The 17081-nt window shown below is 41.2% G+C and overlaps 1 long non-coding RNA gene across 1 annotated transcript in view; it reads right to left on the bottom strand.

The window, feature by feature from the left end:
* The window catches only part of LOC116039809, a 196067-nt gene that overhangs the window by 127961 nt on the left and 51025 nt on the right, over positions 1 to 17081 (bottom strand). The window contains exon 4 of the long non-coding RNA XR_004896095.1: positions 14081 to 14210. This is a non-coding gene — a long non-coding RNA (uncharacterized LOC116039809). The remainder of the gene's footprint in view (positions 1 to 14080; positions 14211 to 17081) is intronic.

Genomic DNA, 17081 nt, shown 5'->3' with positions numbered 1-17081 from the left:
TATTGCCCTGCTAGTAAATTATTCAACTAAACTCCTGACGGGGTGGAAAGACAGACAGAGAAGAAGAACAAAAATAAAAAATAAATTAAAAAGTCTTCTCATCATTTTCAATTCATCGCCTTTTTTCCATATTGCCCTCGAGATCACAGAGAATATTCGCCTAATCAGATTTATGATTTATCCCATTTAAATTCCGTCGACTTTCTCAAACGCCGAGAGGTGGTGGGTGGAGAAAGAGAGACAGAGAGAGCGAAGCAATTTATAATCTACAGAAGAAAGACACCTAGTGTGGGTGACCTCTATTTGAATGAATAAAGATTGGCTCTTTATATGTCCCGCTATTGTGCCATTTCTAATGAGCATAAATTGACAGTTAGTGTCTCAAACTCAAAAAACACAGGACAGCTCATCCTGATACGTCTTCTTATAGTCAAAATATGGGGATTCCAAAATCAGTAATGGTAGTACAAATGCTATATGGGATTTATTATTTTATTAATCATACCATTGTGTATGATTATGTCATCCTATGTTGTAAAGACTGTACTGGAGGACAAACAAGCTCGGTTGAGTCAAGTTTCTCAAAATACCAAAAAAATCAAATAACAGGCCACAGAAGAAAATATCTGTCTACAATTTAATAAATGATTCCGTGTACATGGAAGACCTTGATTTATTCCTCACATTCAACTTATTTTCAATTTAAAAAAAAATCTTAATATTTGTTAATTAACGTGCATGCAATTTAATAAAATATACGTGTTTATTTATTATAAGATCTCACGTTCCTATCATAATTAGTTCGACATGACGGCATTGATTTATCTGGTTTAATTATCTTGATATTCCCTTGAATAAAACTACATTTACTACGGGTAATTGCCGATTTTATCATTTAGTATGAACAGAAAACTTTATGGTCGTCCTCATGCACAAGATTCCAAACGGGGACCTGCTCATTAAAACATTGCTATATAGCGCTACTAGTGGTGAAAAACTTCCTCAGGGTAACTTTAAAGAGACACTCCACCAATTTTACACCCAATGGTCGCTTTACTCAACAAGCGTACTCAGCCTAATGTGTATGAATATTTCAAGTGTATGTGAAGTTGGGAAACTAGGTACTAAAAGTCAGCACATCTCAACCTCTGCTGCTTTAATTTATTTTATATTTTTGTTTGTTTTATCAGTCTCTCACAAGTAGAGCTGGGTACCGAATTCAATACTTTTTAGGCACTGACGGAATTGCCTCCATAGTATCGAGGATAGAAAAATGCCTCGTCATTCCATACCCAATTTCAATACCTAAGGAGTAAATCTCAAAAGCGTGAGTGAGCCAATAAGCATGCAGCATGCTTCTACCAAGATCTAATAATGCTGGTGATTGGCTGTCTAACGTTACACGTCGTAGAGACAGGCAGGACAAAACTCTACGTTACACAGAGACGGCTCACATAGTAGGAGCTGAAAAACAAACAAAAAGATTAGTGCCGTAATGTGTAATGTTGTAATTTATTTTTGTTTTTATAAAATTAGTAAGACGTAAAAAAGGTGACCTAAAGGTGAAGTGTGGGTGTGTTTGATTTAGGGAACCAAACTCACAGATCCTCAACAAAGAATAGTTAAGGTAATGGCAGTAGAGACCATTTCAGAGTGCAGGCTAAAGCCAGGTGGGTAGAGCACATAAAGCAGACAGGACACCTTTGGCTGGTGCCAAGGAGATGTCGCCCCTTTAACCATGATGCAATTGTGAAATTAGGAGGTTAAGTGACTGCGCACGAGCTGACGACAGAAGTCTCTGCAGATGCTGCAGAACATCAAAATCCACTCCAGATTTTTTATCCTGCCTTGGTTGCAGAGGTCTCACAGGGGTTTTCAAATACACGAGTTTACTTCACCGCTGTCAAACGGATCACAAGCTTAGCCCGACGAAAAACTACCCTAAAAGTTGTTGTTTTTTCCACTCTTAAACTGGCAGATAGAGAACAGGATTTACCCACCTTACATTTACAAAGTGAATCACACATTCATAGTTAAAACACAGTAGGTGTGTGTGGGCTAGGATTGCAAATACTGTATCCATGTTATTTTTGTGTTAACACAACCATGTTTTCTGTGTAGTGCACTGGTATAAATACAGTGACAGGAAGAACAATAAACTGGATGAACGCCGTTGCGTACTTCTGCAGCATGTCAGTGAAAACATGGCAGAAAAATATCCCCATGTACAATAACCGTTATAGCGCGCTATAGTTATAAAGCCATATTTTATGTTCAGCGGGAGGCAAACCAATATGATTAGATTAGATCATGTTTTCCATTCCAGTTTAGATTCTCGGCCTGAGGATGTGGCGGAAAACAACGGCCCGAGCCCGACCGGACCTCGGGTCGGGCTCGGGCCGTTATTTTCCGCCACATCCTTTGTGGCGGAAATTTTTTTCTTTTTAGCCATTACCTTATTATCCTATTTGGGTGGGGAGAAAGCTATGCCATAATCACAAATATTATAAATATATATATAGGCTATATAAAAGTAACAAATGTGTACAAAAGTTAGGCTGCAGTTACAAAATGCAGCAGGTGTCATGCGCGGAGTCTCCTCCTCTCGCACGCATCACACCGGGAGCTTGAAGATGTAAAGAAAAAAAGAAAAACAGGAGAATTACCTTTGAGCAAGTGTGGAGGAAAGTCGCAGCTATGGAAGCAGTTTAAACAAGTCGTGGGCAGTGACAACAATATGTTGTTCATCACTGTTTCTTTTTTTTTTTTACGTTTCTTCATTCGGATCCACTTGGCGATCCGTTCCATTCTAAACAAACAGCACAGTTTACATGCTTCGTCCTTGTTGTATTATTCTAAACGTCAGCGGCCCACGTATTCAAAAATTGTCGGGTTTAAATCGGGCTCGGGCTCATAATTACAGTTAATGTGTCGGGTCGGGCCGGGCTCGGACACAACATGCTCGGGCAGGTTCGGGCTTGATTTTTTTGGGCCGATCTAAGCTCTAACATGAACACTGATGGGCCCACACCATCCACCACAGAAACAAACGCATGTATCTGAACTACCACTGATGGCTGTGCTATGGATCCACAGTACTGCTCTCTCTAATAAAATGGACAGGTGGTTTAACGGGATGTATCCGTGTAAACAGTGACATTTCCCCTTGACTCGTATGTTCACTTAACATACACAAGGGCCTTTAAAGATCTTGACAGCACAACGAGCCCTTAAGTGGTGGTGGTTTGATCCCCTGCAGGTTCCTTGTGCAAGCTTCCCAATGATTCAAAATTCCCTTCAATCCAAAAATCCCTTAAATCAAATTACTCGGTTTGTCTATCAATCCATACTCCTCAACTTAAACAATGAAGACACAAAAAAATGATTTAGTTAAGCAATTTGTATCACTTTTCTTTTTGAAAATAATCCTAAAATTTAAGCCAGATATGTAGCCTCAAACAAAGACATTTGACACATTTTCTATACACTGACACAGCATTCCTACAGATTAGTATAGAAAGATGGTTAGGAGGAGAAATCCGCTTTCCCAGTTGCAAATTAAAATGGCGAAAGGTTCTCCCACTGAGTGTGGAGAGAGGAGCAGGTGTGAGAGAAACAGAAAACTTCCAGGCGACACAAATCACGCTGAGAGGCGTAGCTGCCTGTATCGTCGGCCACCGTGTAAGGATGACAAGTCTGAACACAAACACAAATTCACACACCCAGGGACATATGTGCTGTCCACGCAGAGAAAAGACAAACACGGACACCGCAATCTCACACAAACAACTACTGTAGATGTTGAACTCAAATGTGCACACAAACACATACACACACGACTGGGCTCCCTCACAATGAAAAGAGTGTGAAATGAGTCCAGGGCGTCTTGCGCTGTGGGGAGGCTTTTAACACATGCCTGGACACCGGCGAGCGGTCACGGCCCCTCACTGAGCCGGTCGACGCAGCACGCAAGGTCGGTGGAAAACAATTAGCCGCGTCATCTCTCAGTTGTAGAGACAGTAGGGTTGGGCGGTAATACAGTATACCACGAGGCCACCATCAAGTTACCGGACTTTTGGCAGCACAACCCACGGCCGTGGTTTTAGCACATCGAGGCCCAGTTCCAGCTGAGAGGAATAACACAGGACGTTACAAAGTATTTCCATGTGGTATTGGCCTTGGATGCCTCAACAACAGCCAGGGCTATGGCGCTGTTAGAGGCTCCTCCGGCTAACGGAAAGTACGACGCACTTAAAACATTCCTGTTGAAACTCTTTGAACTGTCAGAGCTGGAGAAAGCAGACCGCCTGCTGTGCCTGAACGGCCTTGGCGACAGCAAGCCGTCCGAGTTAATAGAGAGTTAATGGAGAGCTTCCAGCACCCGTGCAGGGCTCCAGACTAACTTTTTACACTAGGAGCACAGTGGCCCCCAACTGAAAATTTTAGGGGCGCAACCAGAAAATTTAGGGGCACACACCGTAAATCAACATGCTAACCAAATATTCACATTTCTACAAATTTCCACTGTATTACTAATAAATACTTTGATAATAGATGCAGAAATTACAATGTGCTGTTTCAAATTCAGTGTCACTTTTGAAGATGCAACATAGGTTAATCGACAGCACCATCGCTGTCATGAAATAAATAAATAAATAAAAAATATATATATACCATCTCTAGTCTACAATTACAATGAATTCAACTTAAAATTAAACATGCATTGTTTAGGCTACTACTGAACCAATATCGGTACCGATACCTGAAATTCGGTTCCGTTACCCAACGGTATCTTTTTTTTGGTACTTTCCCTCTATAATTACAAAACAATTATTTAGTTAGTTGTAACAAATATTGTCAAACCTATTTATCCTATGTACTTAGAACATTATGTTATTTTATTAGAATAATATGTTACACTCTAAATAAATTAAACAAAAATAAAAATAAAACCCCTCCGTCTCTCCTCCCGAAGCCATCCCTACAACCTATTAAATTGAATAATTATTCATTTCTTACTCACTGTAACTTTTATTCTTGTATTTGTATAATCTTTTTTAGCCTGTTTTATTTTCATCATGACCGTTTTTAACTGCTCTTTAATGTTTCATGTAAAGCACTTTGAATTGCCTTGTTGCTGAAAGGTGCTGTAGAAATAAAGTTGCCTTTCCTTACAACCTCAGCCTGTCAGTCAGTCCCCAGGGCACGGAAACCACTGTTGTGCCTGCTTAGGAAGTGTAACGTCAACAGCACCTCGACCGTTTTCGCCTCTCCATTAATATCATATCACAGCAAACGCTGTCTGCGTGAAGTTTTGAAAAACTGTAACCACACTTGAAACCACTTTATCGGCATTTCCGTGACTCACTGTGACTTCAACAAAACTGCAGAGCCGACGTAGTTTGCACCGTACGCAGCTATGCGTGTGTGCGAGTGTGTGTGTTTGTGTCAGAGCTCCACTCTCTGTCAATTTTCAGAGAGGACAGATAAGCTTGAGCTTACGCGCTCTCAGGTACCGAAATTTCGACGTTTAACGTGTAAAAAAGAGGGCAAATTTACTAGTCGCACATGTGCGACTGGATGTAAAATTCAGTCGCACACTCTCAAATTTTGGTCGCAAAATGCAACCATTTGGTCGCAGTCTGGAGCCCTGCCGTGCGCATCGCACTGGCCGTGCGCTGGCTGTGGAGGCAGACAGGATTTTCCTCGCCAACCGGCAACAGTTTGTCCACGCGCTGCTGCCCCTCCAGCACACGTCTGCCCCGCTTGCACTCTATGCTTGCACTCCACAAAATATAATTATGTGTGGTTGTCATCACGTGACAGTGTGGAGGAGAAAGTAGTTTTTTTGTAAGTTGTTATGTTATTATTGTTTCAGTATTAGTGTTTGGTAGCCTATTCAGTTTCTGAACGGTGCACAAGCCAACAGTTTGGTGACGGCGTCTTAGCCTTACGTCATCATTTTTAATTAGTCACGGTAATACCGTATACCACGGTAAAATAGGGAGGAGGTTTGATGGTATCAAAATTTGGATACCGCCCAACCCTAGGAGACAGGGAGCTAAACTTAGGCTCTCTCTTTAATGCTTTGTCTCCAGCTATTCCTAGATTTGTCATCTATATTTCAGCTAGCACTGGGTGCTCTGTTTTGGGGTTGTCAGTGACTTGATGAATAAACAACATAGGCAAAAGGCCCAGACTTCCATTTTAAAAATAACTACAAAGAATCATAAGCCAGGTTTCCATCCAAATGTAGTGCAAGTTTCAACCACATTCGAATGAATGTGCATTTCCACCCACTACTGTTGCGTGAATATTGGGAATTAGTTGGTGTATTAAGTTGAGGAAGGTTACAGACTCACCGTGGCTCCACACAGATCTGATGTTTTCGGGAAGTTTGAGCGGCGTTTAAGTCACATGCCTTATGTAAGTCATGATATATTTGCAGAGTCTGTTACTATTGGGCTTTTTTTCTTTTTCGTTCTTTTAGCTTTTCTACTCAGGTTTTTTGTGCAAATTAAAAATGTGCATTAAATAGGTGGACAGAAACATACTTTTAGTGTGTTTGCTTGTATGTGTCATTCAATGCATTGCTTGTTTGTTCAATATATGTAATGTATGTTAAGCAATTTTGACAACTTTGGGGTAAAAAAGTAAAATGTAAATACAGCAGGTGGATTGAAAAACCAAATAACGGAGCTAAAAACAGATGAAGGCTGTTTGTTTGATGTAATGTGTGATCATTTGTTTGGTTTGTCTCTTTTACATTGTGTGATGCATGTACAATGTGTAATGTCCACACACGTCTGCTTACTAAATTGCTAGATTCTTGGACGGGTATTTAATATATTCAATGTTTATTATACTTTGTGATGCATGTCTTATTTGTTTGATGAAATGTGTATGTAATGTTATCATCATTCTGGTTGATATATGTGTATAGTTATTCATTAGTCTGTACATTTGTCATATCATATAGATAAATAAACACTGGTTTGTTCATTGGTCATATCAGAATGCTGCTGCTAGACTACTAACTGGTACCAGGAAGAGAGACAGCATCACACCTGTACTGGCGTCTCCGCATCGGCTACCGGTCAAGTATAGGACTGAGTTTTAAGGTTATATCATTTGTTTATAAAGCCTCAGACAGCATGGCGCCCCCAGTACATCACTGAGCCCTTCTGGCCACCTTTCCAACCCCAGATCTCTCAGTTCCTTGGACCAGCAGCTCCTGGCTGTCCCTCGATCAAGGCGAAGGTGTATAGGTGATTGTGCATTCGCAGCAGCCGCCCCAAAGCTTCGGAACAGTTTACCATTTTCAATCAAGTGTTTTCCTGCTGTAGACATGTTTAAGGCCAAACTTAAGACCCACAAGTTTCCTCAGGCCTTGGAGTATCCTTGAGGTTTTACGTCCCGTCATTTGTGTTGTATATTGTCCCATCTGTTCCTTTACTTATTAGTGCATGGGATGGTATTGTTACTGTATGTCATTAGAGATGGTCCGATACCATTTTTTGCTTCCCGATACCGATTCTGATACCTGAACTTGTGTATCGGCCGATACCGAGTACCGATACCAGTGTGTCATATATTTTATTATGTTTTAACAACTGCATACTACTATCCCTGTATGGATGTGATATGATTTCTATATCTTTGTTGTCAATCTGGCTCAGGTTAAACTCTTTGTGAAACATGAACAAACACAAACAATGAATACCACAGAACTTTCTTTTATTATCCAGTTTGACAGTCAGTTATAACGGAAAAAGAACATAAATAAACTTTAACGTAGATTTTCTTTAGGGCTTTATTATGTGGTATCGGATCGGTGCATAAACTCCAGCACTTCCCGATACCGATACCAGCATTTTAGACAGTATCGGAGGCGATACCGATACTGGTATCGGAACATCTCTATATGTCATCTCTACTGCTTTTATGCTGTTACCATGGTATGTTATTTTTGCTATTTCATTGCACAGCACTTTGGTCAACTCGGGTTGTTTTTGAATGTGCTTTATAAATAAACTTGATTTGATGATTTCATGTTTACGACTCAAAATAGTTTCCTATACAATGTTCTATAATACATATATTACACTTTTGATACATCATTGGTTTTATAGGTTATGTACAGTTTGTAGGGCTGTGCAATTACTCAAATTTTGATCGCGATTTCAATTTCGGCTCCTAACAATCACAAAAACAATGCAATCAAGAAAACTGATTATTTTGCACATCATATTTTGCAAGTAAACTCTTGTTTTGTCTTGTGTTCTGAGGGGTAATTCAAAAAGTTCAATTTCACAGTTCAAGGTGTTTTCACTGTTGATTTGTTTAACCGTTTTCACTGTATTTTAAGTTCAATAATTGCAACGTCTTTCCAAAAGTCAGCGAGTGATCGTGTTAAATAGTGATTTCAATTTTGACCAAAATAATTGCGATTATGATGTTTTTCCATAATCGAGCCATTTGTTTACATATGATTCATAGAGTATATTGCTTATTAATGATTGCGATATACTGATCAATATACTACTTGTATGCTATCTCCCTTTGCCTTTCGTGACAAAGTGTCCAACACCATCCAAGATATTGTGCATGATGAACATCATGTAATCGTTGTACAGCTCCACTGCTAATCAGTGTAATTTGTAAAATGCCACAATGAAGCAATGACAGTCATCACCCTTCCCATCCGAGCATTATTAAAATCCAATCACTGGCATCCCAGATATTGCGCGTGACATTTGGATGGACGGACCGGGGGTCGATCCATACTTTCTCTCCTGATTTCATTGCGGGGGACAATTATAAAGTTGCTCTAATCTCATTTAAAGTCGTGGCTTATTGCATGTCTGCTCATATTAACTACTGCTGGGTGTCCTTGAGGAATATTCTTCTTTTTTTTCTTTTCTTTTTTTTTTAGCATTTACCTGAATTATTATTATGAGGTCAAATGGCAGCATCAACAAATGAAATGTAAATCCACAATGGGTTACTTGGAGCCTGAAAATGCCTGCCTCGTGTGTAAAAAAAACAAACACTCAGCAACACTCAGCATGCAGCTTTGAAGTTCCGAATCACCGTTGTTGTGTGAAGGTTATCTACTCATCTCTGAGTTTCCTCCTGCACAAAAAAAAAGAAGAGGGTCTATCCTATCATTCATATGGCAGATGTGTTGTCTTGTAACTGAAACGCTACAAAGGAGCAGATTCAAGGTCAGGTGAAACCAGCAAAGGTGAAACCTTGAAAAGTAAAGTGAATAAAGAGAATATTTGGTAACACTTTACTTGAAGGTATCTACATAAGAGTGACATGACACTGTTGTGAACACATGACACTGTCATGACACATGAACCCTAACCCTAACTCTAACCCTAACTTGTCATGACAAAAAACCGAATGACACTTACTAAAAGAAGCGTTATGTCATAAACGTTTGTGACTTGTTTATAATGTTTATGACACGTTCATGACAGTGTCATGTCACTCTTACGTAGATACCTTCAAGTAAAGTGTAACCGAATATTTCATACAAAGTCATTAAACAGAATCCCTCTTACAGTTTTACTGGTCAGATTGGACTTAGTTCTATAGACATTTGGCTTTTGCTCATTCATTTTCCATTTGATTTAATACGATTTAATAAGTTAATAGGGACTGAGATTTTCAAATACAAAGCAGCTGTAATGATCGTGCAGTTTTAATGGTTAGAACTATATTGCTTTTGGTACACCATTTAAAGTGAGCTTGGGGAAATTGGGAAATGGCACTTTTGTCATTCAAGCTACTTCATTTAGTGTTTTTTTTTTTTTTTTTTAACAGTCTTGAGGCAATGTTAGCTAGTTATTAACTAGGGCTGAACGATTAATCGTTTTCAAATCAAAATTGCGATTTGAAAGAATGCGATTAGCTAATCGTGAAGACCGTGATTAATCAAACGTGAACATTTTAGACGAATGTTTGGTGTAACATTTGATTTAACATTTTGTATTCCTCTTTTCCTTATTATATTTACTGTTTTTTTCATAAGATAAAGGCTGGAATAATTTTACATATCACAGGTTGTCGCAAATCGAATCGCAATATCTGGCAAGAAAATCGCAACTAAGATTTTTTTTCCCCAAATCGTTCAGCCCTATTATTAACCAACCTTAGCCATATAGTTCTCAATGTGCATTGTGCTGACTTTAGAAGTCTTAGATTAAAAATTGTAATGGTTTTACCAGACTAACACAGGAAGGGAACAAACTGTGGCGTGCTAGAAGACACATTTGTTGGTTTCTGCTTTTGGTCCATTTCCCGTCACTAAGTGAGGTCGCCTACTACAGTATGAGCTCTGACACATTCTAAAATGGACACACAGCGGACGAAGACTAACTTCTGTACATACTACACTGGGTGTCGCCGTATGAAAACATAGTAGGGAATGTGCAGTTGATGCAAACAAGAGCAGCTGACAAAATTCGCATCCTTGTTACAATCCAGAAAGTATAACGGTGGCTGCTGTTCGGCTAAAATACTAGGTTGCTTGCCCGAAGCAATAATTTGACATTTTGGGAAATACAAAATATATGTTTTGCTTTCTTGCCAAGAGTTAGATGAGAAGACCAACATCACTCTCATATCTTACCGTTATAAATATGAAGCTACAGCCAGCAGCCGGTTAGCTTAGCTCACGATCACTGCATGAAAAGTGGGATTTTCGTCCCCATAAACGCCCGTAAATTTCCCTAATTTTCAGCAGTTAACGACAATTTACAGGCTGTGAACGTTGCGTTCGTCTGTACCACATATTGTCGGAAACGAACCATGACGTATGTGGAGAGCTCCCGCGGAGGTGCTAATGGCTCTAATGGAGCTCAGCGTAAATTCTTGCAGGAAGACTTCTAAACTTAATCACATTTCTCTCTCTTCTAAAACTGAACAGCTGTTAGAGGCGCTCACTTTTATTTAACCAATCAGAAGCGGCCTTGAATTTCACAAGCCAATCACAGCACGACACCCCTGTTTTAAACCTGTCTCTCTCTGCTGCTCAGTTGTCATTTCAGGCTAAGAACACAACCCTCCTCTTCCGGTCTTCATCCTGCACGGCTCCTGCTTCCTCCTCCGACCAGACTGCCATCGACTCCTCGGTTCGGTATTTGGTTTCCTCACACCGCCATCAGTGTCTAGACTCCATCGGGGGATCAGCTTCTGGCCTTCTAACCCCCTAATTATATATCATCTAATAATGATGGAGTCTAATCTCCAAAGACTGTCTGAAGTCATATCATGCATTCGTACAATAAATCTTTGCATATCTGCAACAAAGTCTCTCCTGATTGAAATAAGCATATGAATAGCAGCGAAACCTCTGTGTGCGTGTGTGAGTATTAATGCTCACACACGCACATAACCGCGTGTAAAGCCCCAACGTGTCCTTTTAACAAGCTTTTGTGCAGATTTAACAACCACGATGTAATGTGTTAATTAGTGAGCTTCAAAAGGTGTTGGTAGGTGGATTCTGTTACCTTTGGACAGAGCCAGGCTACTGTAGCAGGTTCTCTGTTTGCAGTATTGGTGCTACACTAACTGGCTGCTGTCTGTAGCTTCATATTTACCATATAGACATGAGAATGGTATCCATCTTCTTATCTAACGCTCACCCAAAAAGCAAACAAGCGTAAGTTATTTCGGGCTACAATGAGTAAGGATAGTAATATATTCAATAATTTTGATATCTGAAGATCATAATAAATCTATAGCTGTTAGGGGCCATTTTACCTCGGGCCCTCAGGAAGTTGCCTACCTTGCCTAATAGTAAACGTCTGCTGCTGGTTTTTCTTCCCTGTGAACCAGAGTGCATTCCACCGGTGTTTTGACCGTGGGTAGCCGCAACTTGGGTATGTGACGCGACGATGTCATGGCAGGTGTATTGTTCGGGACCCGAGGAAGCGCAGTGTGAGTGTAAAGTTGAAGAGACGACAGTTCCCGAGAAAGCTGCAAGCAGCAATACCACGGGCCAAGCAGTCGGCCCGTTCCGAACAGGCATGTTTTGAACCGATTCAAAAAAGACGATGTTGTGCACATCCATTTAGTTGCTGGTGCAGGACAAAAACGTGAATATTCAAAGAAGGTCAAGTCTGCACAACAGCTTAATGCTCCGGAAAAATGCTTTAATAGTGCAAATAAGGCACATAACGTTTCGGCCCACAATTTGGCCCTCCTCAGGTGTTTTGAACTGAGACTGCACTAGTATTATGAATGTGGTGGAAGACCTACCTACTGTGACACTACAAGTATCTATTCCACAAACAATACCAAAGGAAGCAAAGGTCTTGAGTTGATAATCCAATTCTGATTCACCTCACTAAGGTGCCTTAAAAATTGTCACGAACGTTTAACCGTTTTTCCTGCCTCGCTCGGCTAAATAACCCTTAGAAACTGATGCCATAAAAATAGAAAATAGAAGGATAAAGGATTGCTGCAGTTTAAGCCTCGGTAGACACAGTGCCTCTTATTCGTCAGCACAAAGAAGTACATAAGCTTCCTTGAATAATGATTTAAACAAGGATATCATAAACTAGGGCTGCATTAGGATTTAATGAGGCCAAAAATATAGGAGGAAATAATAAACAATCTGGTATCCTCTAAATGTATACAAAGAAGCAAATAATGAATAAATTCATCTGAATGCTATGCATGTAGTAATAAGAATGTGATATTTTGTTTATCCCCTCAGGGAAAACAGTTAATGATACGCTAACACACAAACCACAGAATGCATTTCTGCCAACACCGATTCTTCGCTGATCTTTATTCCCACAGGAGAAGTGGGTAGTGATCATAATCTTAAAAAAATCTCTTTTACTCAATTAGATTAGGTTTATTCATATTCAAACTTGAGTAAAATGTATTGGTATGTGTATTATCACACCCTCACACCCTGCAGTTTTTCAGATCTTGTGTGCCAAACGCAGATTTTGCCAAAATTGCAAAAGGAGTCTTTAAATACCTCTTAAAGCACCTCTTTTAGCACCTCTAAATCTGAGGCCATGGTTCTCAGCAGGAAACCGATGGAGTGCCTTCTCCAGGTAGGGAATGAGTCCTTACCCCAAGTGAAGGAGTTCAAGTACCTTGGGGTCTTGTTCGCGAGTCAGGGGACAATGGAGCGGGAGATTGGTCGGAGAATCGGCGCAGCGGGTGTGGTATTACATTCAATTTATCGCACCGTTGTGACGAAAAGAGAGCTGAGCCAGAAGGCAAAACTCTCGATCTACCAGTTTTCGTTCCTACCCTCACCTATGGTCATGAAGGCTGGGTCATGACCGAAAGAACGAGATCCAGGGTACAAGCGGCCGAAATGGGTTTCCTCAGGAGGGTGGCTGGCGTCTCCCTTAGAGATAGGGTGAGAAGCTCAGTCATCCGTGAGGAGCTCGGAGTAGAGCCGCTGCTCCTTCGCGTCGAAAGGAGCCAGTTGAGGTGGTTCGGGCATCTGGTAAGGATGCCCCCTGGGCGCCTCCCTAGGGAGGTGTTCCAGGCACGTCCAGCTGGGAGGAGGCCTCGGGGAAGACCCAGGACTAGGTGGAGGGATTATATCTCCAACCTGGCCTGGGAACGCCTCGGGATCCCCCAGTCGGAGCTGGTTAATGTGGCTCGGGAAAGGGAAGTTTGGGGTCTCCTGCTGGAGCTGCTGCCCCCGCGACCCGATACCAGATAAGCGGACGAAGATGGATGGATGGTCTTTAAATACCTAGGTTGAGGCTCCAGTGTAAGCAAGCAAGAACTTCAAATTATATTTATATTGGAGAGAATTAGGAGTGCTTGCACTTGAATGTAAAATAAAATATTCTCCCTACTGCACCAAAAGCTCAGACTGTCTGTTAAACGTCAGACTTAGCAGGGCCAGTCTGACAGTGGAGAGCAGGTGGATTTTAAACCTCTCCATAACCCCTGTCAATGAGCAACTTTACGTCATTGTGTGTGTGTGTGTGTGTGTGTGTGTGTGTGTGTGTGTGTGTGTGTGTGTGTGTGTGTGCACGCACGCGCAGTAGTTCCCATGTGCCCAGTGTGTGAGTGCATGACTCACCTCCAGTGATGGTCTGGGATTGCAGAAAAAGAAAGACGGGGTGGGAGGTTAATCTGAGGTTGGTACAGTTCATCAGTTTCCTGAAGTGATGTGTGGCAGCAGCAGGAGACGGCAGGTAGAGCCTGGAGAGCTGAATACAGAACTGCAGCATCAACAACACAGACTAATAGCTATCCACACAAATCGGCAAACCAAAACATAAGACATTTCTGACAGTTGGAGGCATCATTAATGTTGTAGTAGCTACTTTGTTTCCATATATAAAAAAAAAAGAAGGAAAACCTGACACCCGTTAGCCATGTTTCCTCTGCTACCTCAGCCTTCTGCAAATAAGTACATGGCAGGAAAGTTATATTAGTGATTTAACAGTCATGCATGCTATCAGTAATGCCAAGATATGGTCTATAATATGGAAGAACAGCATTGTTTATTCACTGTGTGTTTAATTTAGCATTTTTTGCCCAGAGAGTGTGACAGTGGTACAAACCGACAGTGGACTCAAATGCAGGACTCAAAACTCAAGCACAGAGGTATCTAAGAAAACACTAGGCAAAGGCACAAAAAGCTAGGTCTAATTACCAACAAGGAATGCAAGAGGAGAAAACGCTGGAACACTATGAAGTAGAAGAACTGGCACAAAGACTAAATACATATTGGGGAAGGAAGGGTAATGAGGGACAGGTGAAACTGGGCAGGCAATCACAGAGGGGCAGGAAGTGAAGCTATTAGGTTTTCTGATCAAAGTGTACTGCTGATACTGTGATATAGCCGTAATTATGGATTTTCCCTCTCGTTAAGTAATAATTTAGCTAACAAGACTAAGAGTCCACGGCCACGCTCGCAGCTCTGTAAAGGCACGGTCACACATGCACAAAATGAACATAGGCAATTATCCGCCTCCCGTTCACTTCCGTTCTACATGAGCGAAGAGGCGAATAAAACATTTGCCTAAGCACGTTGTATCGACATCGAAATTCTGAAGCTGTTATCGACCTATTTTCCCATGATGATAATTTCAAAAATCTATTTCTGTTGATAGGCCTACTTCCTCCTTAAAAACATTGTACCGTGTGTGCAGGGTCCAAAATTAACACTCGCCAGTCGCCAAATGCGGGGGAGGGCCGACACGCACACACGCAAACACTAGCGTGCACACCTAATAACAGCATTAATACCTGTACCTCAGGTAAAAAAAATGGAACGCACCTCAAACAGTGTCTGCTTTGTGTGGCACTTTATAGAGAGGGCATGCGGTGTTGACAGTGATGGCAGGAAATGCAAAAAGCCATTCACATTAACAATGTTAAGCCTCCAGAGGCACAGCCTCTTCTGCTCCCATATGAAAAGACCCAGAGTGAGACCTGGCATACGCTCTGTTGGATTACAGGGGAAAATGCCTCCCATCAGAAAACTGATTACAGCACCTCTTAGCCAATGTGCATGCAATGAGAAAGCCAAATGAATGAATAATTATGGCAAGGAGAAGCCGGAAGCAAGGTAAGGCAGAGGAAGAATAAAAGGAGGAAGGGGGAGATTGAAGGGGTGGTAGGTTTGCATAACGGGTATTTAAAGCCTGCCATTCATGAACAGTGCAGTATTTATGAACTCTATGGTTAGATACGGTTTTGTGTTAGAATAATGTATGCAGTGGTACATTTCCTTTTCATACTCACTAAAATGGGCCTTTGAAGAATCTGTAAAGAAGAGGGAGGCTCAGTAAGTAAGTTTTACAAGAACACTTCCGAAAAAAAAAAATCTTTTTTATCACAAAGAAGGCTCTATGAATACACTAAAGCCTGTTTACAATGAGATCAATGGAGCGTTCAAATAATTCAGAAAACGTTTGTGAAATGAATAGACGTACAAGGCTTGCATTGAATTAAGATTTTTCATTTTAATGTTTTGTTTACTTTTGGGCAGAATCGATGCAATAAGGCGCTCCCCATACAATGCAATTCTGCTTCCAAGAGGGAGCTCGATTATATCAATTTCATTCTGAGTAAAATGAATAGCTCCTCACACCGGTGGGACCGTTCTCATTATGGCCTGAATTGGGAAAGGTGCGTGCGAGGACTTTGGGCCTTGGGTGCCTTCAAGGCCAACTCCAACAGTAAAGTAAATACGGCTACAGCAGTGATGATTTTGGCTGAAACAAATATGAGTGCATTTGTATTAATCTTCCAACCACTAAACATGCAAAGTGCACCTCAGATGGCAGGAAGTGCGCTTCTAGGCTGCTGCGCCTGACTGATAAACAACACGCAGAGCGCCAGACTCAGAATATGGGACAAATTAGATTAAAAGTGCTCAGCAAATCTGGCTGCGTGAGTTTACGTCAGCAGATACAGAAAACTTGGGACCTATACAATTGCGTTACATAATGCAGCCACAGAGAGTAGAAGTCCGATTATAATTTTAAAAACATGAAACACAAAGTTTACACCGCAGCACCAAAGGGCAATCTAAAAGAGTAATTCAGTTAGTTCAAATGCTTTAGGTATGTTTCATGTGGTAAACAAAAAAAGCTCTTTGAACACTGCACCCTTATCAGCTGGGGGTCGCACATTCAAAAAAGTATCAGTATTGCAGGGCAAGAAAACACCCAAACATCTTACACTCTCAACATCAAAATGCAACAAATGAAAGGCATGAAATTCTCTCTGAGAAGAGGGCCAATACTGGCAGACCACATCAGCAGCTAAGACTGGCTCGATGGTGTTTTAAGCCCCCAACGTCTCCTTCCAGGCAGCGCTGCGACCGTTGACTTCAAGGCACCTAACACTAACCATAACCATAACCATTGTCTAATCCTAGTGCCTTCCAGGCAGCGCTGCCTGGAAGGAGACGTTGGGGGCTAAAAACACCGATAAACATAAGGCTGCAGCCACGCTGTCACTGGTAAACACAGCCCCACTCTTTCTTCTAAACCAACTCGGCCTACCAACAATCTTGTTTATCTGTATTTTAATACTCTTCCTCTCCTCGATACACACCTCTTCTA

This window comes from Sander lucioperca, chromosome 20, assembly GCF_008315115.2.
Source record: "Sander lucioperca isolate FBNREF2018 chromosome 20, SLUC_FBN_1.2, whole genome shotgun sequence".
In the NCBI taxonomy this organism is placed as follows: domain Eukaryota; kingdom Metazoa; phylum Chordata; class Actinopteri; order Perciformes; family Percidae; genus Sander; species Sander lucioperca.
The sequence above is the reverse complement of the archived record's forward strand: the minus strand, read 5'-3'. Positions and strand labels throughout refer to the sequence as shown.